General features: G+C 31.7%; 2 non-coding genes across 2 annotated transcripts; both read left to right on the top strand.

The window, feature by feature from the left end:
* The first annotated feature begins 5,204 nt into the window (after positions 1 to 5,204).
* Positions 5,205 to 5,276, top strand: TRNAW-CCA (transfer RNA tryptophan (anticodon CCA)). The gene has a single exon. It is a non-coding gene; the product is annotated as a tRNA-Trp (tRNA).
* Positions 5,277 to 5,420: 144 nt separating this feature from the next.
* On the top strand, positions 5,421 to 5,492 carry TRNAW-CCA (transfer RNA tryptophan (anticodon CCA)). The gene has a single exon. It is a non-coding gene; the product is annotated as a tRNA-Trp (tRNA).
* The last annotated feature ends 3,456 nt before the right edge of the window (positions 5,493 to 8,948 follow it).

Below are 8,948 nucleotides of genomic sequence, written 5' to 3'. Positions count from 1 at the left end.
AACCTTATATATTACTTGAACCATATTGTTAGAGAGAGATATACAGTTTTAGTACATGTACTATTTTAAGAAATAATAGTTCATTAATATTAAATTTGATAGTAATACATATTATTAAATAATACATATTGCTAATACAAATTGATAACGTTTATATTGTAATTCATACTAACTAATTACTAGATGGTTTAATAGCCAATTTAGTCCCCACTTTGGTTGAAAAATCTCAATTTAGTCTCTCGTTATAAAAGTGTTTTACATTAGTCCTAACTTTTAAAATAGTGGGTCAGATTGGTCCCTTTCGTTAAATATAAGTTAACGAAATTAATGGATGATGATGTGACACAGCTTAAAGCTGATGTGTTAGATTGGTCCCTCGTTAGCTTTAAGTTGTGTCACATCATCATCCATTAATTTTGTTAACTTATATTTAACAGAAAGGACCAATCTGACCCACTATTTTAAAAGTTATGACTAATTCAAAACACTTTTATAACGAGGGACTAAATTGAGATTTTTCAACCAAAGTGAGGACTAAATTGGCTATTAAACCTTACTAGATAAAAGCTTGCAACATCTTAAACAAACTCAATGAGAATATATATAGGAGAATTCTCAAACCAAACTCTCACCCTAATTAACATTTTCAGTTGAAAATCTCTTACATTTTGCAAATAATTACATTATTTATCTTATCTTAAGTCATTTGAGTATTATAATCACGTATTTAAAACTAAATTCTTTTATTTTCATATCTTTCATTTATTTTATTACATTGTTTTTTATTGCCTTAAACGTTTAAGAATCTTTTTTAGATAGATATTTTATCTAGTTACTTTTCAATGCTTGATCTAGAATACTAAATTGTCTAACATTCAAAAGCAACCACTTAACCTCTCAATAAATTCATTTAAAAACAATTATGAATATGAATAATTACAAATATGTAAAACACACACACACATATATATATATATATATATATATATATATATATATATATATATATCTACAAAAAAGAAAAATTAATTAATTTCAATTTTTAATCAAATAAAAATTATTTATATAATGCTCGAAAAAATCTTAATTTTTCCTCCTCTTTCCTACGTGAATGTTTCAATCACTATTAGAATTTTATCTATTCCTAAAAATACATCAAAAAAGAAAATAGAAAGTAATTATTATTGATCGAATTGAAATCAACACTCAATAAACTATATGTAACATTCCAAAAATATAGCATAAAATTATATACAGGTGTCATCATTTAATAATATGATAAAACAATTACTGGAAATAGAGTTAACCTTACAGTTATTACAAAATAACCATAATATTTAAAACTTTACAAAAGACCTATATTATTCCAAAACTATGTACCTAACCGAACGATTTTTACAAAACTATTCACAAGACCGAGCGGTCTTGTACTAAGCCGAGGGGTCCTCTCCTTCCAAAGACTGCACCACCGAGAGCTCCTCTCCAACTGCTCACACCCATAGGGTGATCATTGCAAAAGAAGAACCGAACAGGAAACATGGACAAAACAAGAAACAAGGGGTAAGCTAATGTAATTTAATTGTATACACATACATACATTTCGCCCAAGTCCAAACAATGCAATACCAAACACTACAACATACCAAAACTGAATACAAGCAAGCATATACAAACCAAACAATATACTCATGCATAGACCGAACACCAGAATTTATGCATAGTCCGAACACCTGACTTGACCATCCGAATTGTATGAATGTGTAGCTACAAGCGTTTTTGCACTTGTGGTGGTGAAACAGCAAGACCCCCATCAAGCTACCCTACAAGGTTAATCCAGTGAAGATTACCTCTTTACCCTGAGGTTAAAGGACCTCCTGCCATTCTCACACATGAGTTACTCCTCTCTACTTGAGAATGAGTAATCACAGAATGTCAGGATAAACACCACCTTAGCACGATACCCACATTCATACTTTACAATTCCAATACCATCCATGAGACATTCCTCCTTGGAATTCTCTTCCACATTACTTAAAAATATAATTCTCATCAATTAACATAGCATATCATTCATCAATCATATACTCACTCAAGAGACTGAAAACCCTGTGAACTTTGGAGACCGAGCAGTTTCTCACCACTAAAACTAGCATAACTACTAGTATAAGACCGAGCGCTAACACTAGCATAACTGCTAGTATAAGACCGAACGCTCCTAAGAAACCACCCACCCACCTAAGACCGAACGGTCATGAACGGGTAAGACTCCAAAGATATAGAACCAGTTAATGATCGAGTATTTGAACATAGCCGAACGGCCAATCAACACATGGCCGAGCGGTTAACAGTGCACACTTCGCGTTCTGCATAATTCTGCAGAATTACGAAGAACACCGGAATTTACCTAAAACCCAATATTCTTCCAACTTCTAATCCTCCAAACATGATTTCTACACCACTTCAAACCTATCTAAGGGTTCCTAAACATCTCTAACCTCCCTTCACCAAATTTCACCCAAAACACACCCAGAAATCTACATAAACTCAACTCAAGGACCCAAGCTCAGATTTTACCACTTTTATACATTTTTCACCATTTTAATGATTCTAACAAGTCACAATACACTTTTTCAAACTCACCTCACTGCCAAAAACCACTCTCGACCTCTAACTCTCATTTTCACCCTCTCACTTCCTCAAATTGAGACTGACCGAACACTTTTTCTGCATAATACTCCCCACATCCAGTTCACAGAGTTCAGTTCTCACATTCAATCAAAAACAGAAATTCAACATGCATCTCAATCAATCATACAATTCATTACAAACATATAAACATACAAGTTAAATTATTTAGCTTCCCTTAGCTCTTAACTGGACTGAAAGCTCACAGTTGCCGAAACTCGCTCACCACCAAAAATTCTATAAACCTATGGTTCACCGATTAATGGAAATAGACCAACCAAAAGACCATAAATGTGATCAAAATTTAAGAGAAAAATATGATAAACACATGCGACCAGAAACTTAGCTTGCATGTGTCAAAAAATAGAACTTCTAAGAAAAGAATGAACTTACCAGCTCAGAACAACAACTTGATCGATTCAAAAGAAAGCTCTTGACACCAGGAAGACTCAGGAACGACCTGATTGATGATCAGATGAAGAGAATGTGAGAATTTCTAGAGAAAATTTGTAGAGAGAAGGAGGAGAAAGAAACAACTCAGAAGTTTGGAGAGAAGAAGTGCATACAGAGAATGACACGAAATTTTGAAAAGTTCCTTTATATACTACCGTCAAAAACCGATCGGTCCAATCAGCTGCATACATTTGTCTTCCACTTTCTCTGAATTTCTGAATCCTTACACTATAAACTAATGATTTGTTAACACTAATAACATAGTTTTATTGTGAAGTTATCCACATCTGTAATATATGAGATTTTTTTTTAATTGTTGATTCTTTTATCTATATATATATATATATATATATATATATATATATATATATATATATATATATATATATTCAATATTATATTTTAATATCACGTTTATAATTAGAGGACAAAGACTTGTTTTATTATTTCATTTATAAATAAAAATTCATACTCGTTCTTATTTCTAAAGAGTATAATTTGTTTTATTATCTTTATTCTCATCGACGAGTATGTTCATACACATATTCATATCTTTTTCTTTTTATTTCGTTATCAATTAATTAATTATTATAAAAAAATTACAACAAATTGAAACATGATATTATTAAATATTCAACATCAAAATAATATATTCAATGTCAAATATTTTAGAAAGGAATGATAATTATATAATTTTAAATTAGAGTACCAAATAATAATTAGATAAAAGTAAAAAAATTATATAAAAGATTATGTAATTATACATAAATAAAATTTTACAACAACCAAAACAATTGTTTCAGTTCGTGGGATTGAGGTTTATTAGTCTTCCATGTTTCATTCATCCAACTACATGTTTTGGTGATCGTTCGTCCTCCACCCCACGCGGTCGTACTAGTAGATTATCTACAAAAGATACTCTGATGTCAAAGTTAGGAAAGATTTAGTAATCTTAACAATAAATGCGTATTAAAATGTAACTAACCTACCACACTATGACAATCTTGTATTTATAATGAGCTTCAAATTAGAGTTGGCATAATTACGACCTAAATAATAATAAACGTACTTTGATTTAAGTTAATCATCATCAATTCTAATTGTGGTTTAAGATCGACCACTCGGTTCATGTTGTCCAACCGATCGATCTACTAAATATCAAATCTATAAATACGTTATAATTGTTTATTCTTCATTTTATTTAAAATATAATCTCTCTGAAGTTCAAATTATTTAAACTCTCAAAATTTGAAAACAATTAAAAAATTACTATGTTGACATAATATAATTTGGAGAAGGCAGAAAAGTAATGATTAAGTTAAATTGATACAAATTTTAATATAAATAAGTAATTTATTTATTACTCAAAATTTAATTTTTGATGAGCACTCCAGCATATTTTTCAATTATTCCTCCAAATACACCAAACTTACTCTTAACAAATCAAACTTTGATTATAAATATAAATTCTAAACATTATGATATTTCTTGTTATCACCATAATTTTTTAACTTTACCTCTCAAAAAACTAGAGTGCTACAAGCATATTGTTATATATTAGTTTTCAATTCATTGTTTCCTAATGTAAACCCTAAAAGGAAGTTTTTCTTTTTAAATACCTTTATCAACCCACTTAATCCTTCTCTTATATATAGTTCTAATTGTTAGCTTCAAACTGTTAAACGTATTTAATTCTTTTGATAGACTTTCGTTCACTATAAAAAAATACACAATTGGATATCAAAGACTAAAGAATCCATTTTTCACAAAACCTAGTCTTTGAAGTATTATATATAAAAAAAATCTAAAATATTTATTCGGATGATAATTTAGTAAAAAAAATATCTCTAAAAGTAAAACTCTTTTTTTCATATTAAAAAAGATCAATTTTAAATAAAAGAAAAAACTTATAAAAAAAAATAATTAAGACATGTTATTCTTATTTAAGGGTTAGAGACAGTCTTATGATATAGAAAAAGGAACACCCGAGTGTCTATTATATTTGAAGGATTAATATTAATATTCAGAATAAATATTAAGAGCAAAACTTTCAGGTAAGTAATTTTGGATCTGTGGCGCAATGGTAGCGCGTCTGACTCCAGATCAGAAGGTTGCGTGTTCGATTCACGTCAGGTTCAAATTTGAGTTATTTTGTCATTCATATAACATTTTCTATTAATTACGTGAAAAACCCTAATAGCATATATCATTTGTATTATTTAAGGATTAGTATTAAGATTTAGATTATGAATTATTAGACAAGTTTCAAAATAAATAAAATTGGATCTGTGGCGCAATGGTAGCGCGTCTGACTCCAGATCAGAAGGTTGCGTGTTCGATTCACGTCAGGTTCATTTGTTTTCAATTATTTACCTCTTTTAATTCATTTTTCATTGCTCAAATTAATTTGACATTATCTAACATTCATGAATAAAATATAATCAGTGTATTAAATATGAGAAATAATAAATAATTAATAATATATATATAAAAGGAAAAAGTAAAAAAACAATTCTATAATCTGTTTCAATTTGTAAACAAAGATATAAATAATTAATAATATTTTTACACAAGTTTCAATTTTCTTTGTTGTTCATTAAATGTTAAGAAACTGTGATTATATAAAAGTATGCATCATGAAATTACTACACTTTTCACAATTTAGTTAAAGTCGTTTTCAAATCTTTTTTATTTGACGTAAATGAAATAAGAATTTCTTTTTCAAAATTTAAGTTCAAATAAACGTAAATTTCTCCCCTTTTCCTTCTTTCTTTTTGTTGCAAAACCCTGAGAGGAAAGGAGTAGCAGGAGGAAACCCATTCCTCCCCGTAGAAAGGCGTTTCCATTCGTGAGTGTGGCAGCAACAACGTTGTCTTCGTAATAGTAGAGTTGCGGCTTCTTCACAGTGAGTTTCCGGTAACTCTGATGAAACATTCTTCATGATCATTTTAGGATTCGAATTTGTGGTTCCTTTCATCTTTCTGATTTGTGGTGATCTGGGGTTTAAAGTTTTGAAGAGGGTTTCCTTCCCGCGTCACGTGATCTTGGGTGTTGCCGTGAAGAAGAAGAGTTTTAGGTAAGGGAAGCTAGTTTTGTATCTTTCAATTACGTTGATTGTTAAGTTTGATGCTTGCATGTAAGATAAATTTATTTAAATAGAATTTCACTGTGCATGTTAGCATTAGTTCATTTAATGGCTATATTTGGTTAGTTGATGATTGGTTTCTGATAGTATGTGATATTGATGTTATTGTGATGATGAACCGTGTGTTATGAAGTTGTGTTGATGATGTGAATTGACTAAAATGTTTAAGGTGCAGTGAGCTATCAAAGTTATGAAATTTTGTAGTTAAAAGTGGAGGTTTGATGGGCAAGTTTCAAAGAGAAGGGTTCGAGTTATATATATGGTATTTAAGGTCTTGTTTTATGTCATTTGAAACTTGTTAGAGTTGTCTTCTAATTTAAAATTTGAGATGAAACAAAAGGAGTAATTCATTGGGGGAAGTTTTGTAGCGGTTTTAGTGTAAAAGTGGGGTTTTGAGGAAATGGTTGTGAACGGTCTTAAGGAGTTTAAAGTGTATTGTTAGACCTATTATGAGTTGTCTAGACCTTTAAATAAGTGAAATCTGGTGTGGAAGAGATAATAGTAGATAATAGCATGATAGAATTGAGTTTAGGCACTTTGGAGTTGTTGAATTGGTTTGATGCATCTAATTCCTATCCAAATAAGCAGTATAGTACTCTATTTCATCTATAAACATGTTTTAGTATCAATATTAGTGCTAGAGATTCTAAATTGATCATTTGGATATGTCTAAGATGCACCAAAACCATAAAAATCAGGTTGCTGTAAAAAACTGATAAGAATAATCAATTACCTCACTTGATAATCGATTATTCCAGTCATAGGGTCATATTTTCTTCAAAGCTCTCGGCAATAATCGATTATCACATATAGTAATCGATTATTGTCGTCAGAAAATCATCCAGGACAGTTTTGGGTGGTTTTCGAGGTTTTGGGTGTCATTTTTGGATGTTCTTTAGGTCGTTTTGAGGGGTTTTGAACCTTTCCGGAGTTGTTGGTGATGGTTTCAAAGTTGTTTTCCTTATCTAAATGAGTTCTGTAAGGTGCTCGTCGACCAGGGGAGTTCTGTAAACATCCTTTATTGGAAGACGTTCATGACGATGGACTTATCAGAGGATCTGATAGTCCCCTATAACGAATAGATAGTTGGCTTTGTCGGGGAGCGGGTGGACATCAGGGGCTATGTCGACCTTTGCACCCACCATAGTGTCGGACGGGATAGCAAGGAGAAGAGGGTGAGGTATTTGTTGGTGAAGGCCAACACGTCTTACAATGTACTGCTAGGCCGACCCTGTGATGACAAATTTATGAACACCGAAAAACGACGCCAAAAACTTGTTTAACCCTCGATAAGTATGATCGAATCGTATCAAGTAATAAACTCGGTAAGACCAAGTATCGTTCTCCCAAAGGAATCACGGCCTAGTTAGTTATATGATTTCTTGATTATTTAAGACTTGTGAACAAATTGTTATAAGTTTCAAATGCAAAAGACAATAAGTAAACATGTATGCATGAGTTTTGATCAATGGAAAAGAGGAACACAAACATATTGAACGAATTAGATGGATGAGTATGTTGTTGGGGTAATCAATTTCATCTTATCCACTCTCATATACTTTTAGGAATTCATCATTCTTTTCATCCATGTTAATGCCACTCTCTAAATCACCTTGCAAGAAGGCCTATCCTTAATTACGAGTTCATACAATTCCTAGCATCCCTAATAATTAATTCTGAAGCACAGAAGCTTAAAGGCAACCAACTCTCATATTCCTATGTCTAGGCAATATGCTATTGGGAGAAATTCCCCGGATCTAGATTTCCCCGTACGTTCTCATATTGACAAAATCAATAATCATGACATCGAATGAGTTAAACAATGCATGCTTTGAGCAAAGAGGAAAAACCCTAACTATGATGAAAGAAAGCATGTATCTCAAATAAGATGTTTAAATACAAGTTCCATATATGAGAGCTTCAAAAGATTACATTGATTCCCCAACAACAATACAAAGTTTAGTTCACCATATTCATGGTGAAACTAGATGAACAATAATGAAAGAATGGAAGAGATAGAAAAACCCTAGAAAGAGAAGAGGAGAGTCGTCACCATTTCCCAATCTACCCCCAAGGGGTGAAAAGTGTGTTTCTGCTTCCTCCCCGCCAAAGATACAAACTCTAGGACGTCCTAAAGCTTATATACTATTCTAAAAAATACAGAAAATTAGGCCCAAGCCCATAAAATTAACAGAAAATCGATCCAAGCCCATTTAGAATGGCGCTCAACGCTATTTTACCGTTAAGCGGTACTAGCGCATGATTCATTTTGCCCCTAGTTGCTGTTTTGCCCCTCAGCGGTGATTTCGGCACCTGAAAACTGCCGCTCAGCGCCAAATTACCGCTCAGCGCCACTTGGTCACACTTTTTCTGCATTCTGGTTGACTTTTCAGCATTCTGGTTGACTGGTTGACTTTTCTGGGTGATTAGTTGACTTTTCTGGTTTTTGGTTGACTTTTCAGCACTCCAATCATTCGATACTTCAATTCTTCTTTCAAATCATTCAATTAGCCTACAAATTCAAGGGAATCTTGCACAAAACCATTAAATTCACTTTCAACTCTCTTATTCACAAAACTAAAGCAAAAATATGAGTTTAAGCTAGTTTCTAAGTCTTAAAGGTTGCTTTTGGTATCAATTTTAAGCATAAAAATAACGGTTTTTC

Source organism: Vigna umbellata, chromosome 1 (genome assembly GCF_029865625.1).
Source record: "Vigna umbellata cultivar VRB3 chromosome 1, Vumbellata_1.0, whole genome shotgun sequence".
Taxonomy (NCBI): domain Eukaryota; kingdom Viridiplantae; phylum Streptophyta; class Magnoliopsida; order Fabales; family Fabaceae; genus Vigna; species Vigna umbellata.
This window is presented reverse-complemented; position numbering and strand designations above follow the sequence as displayed.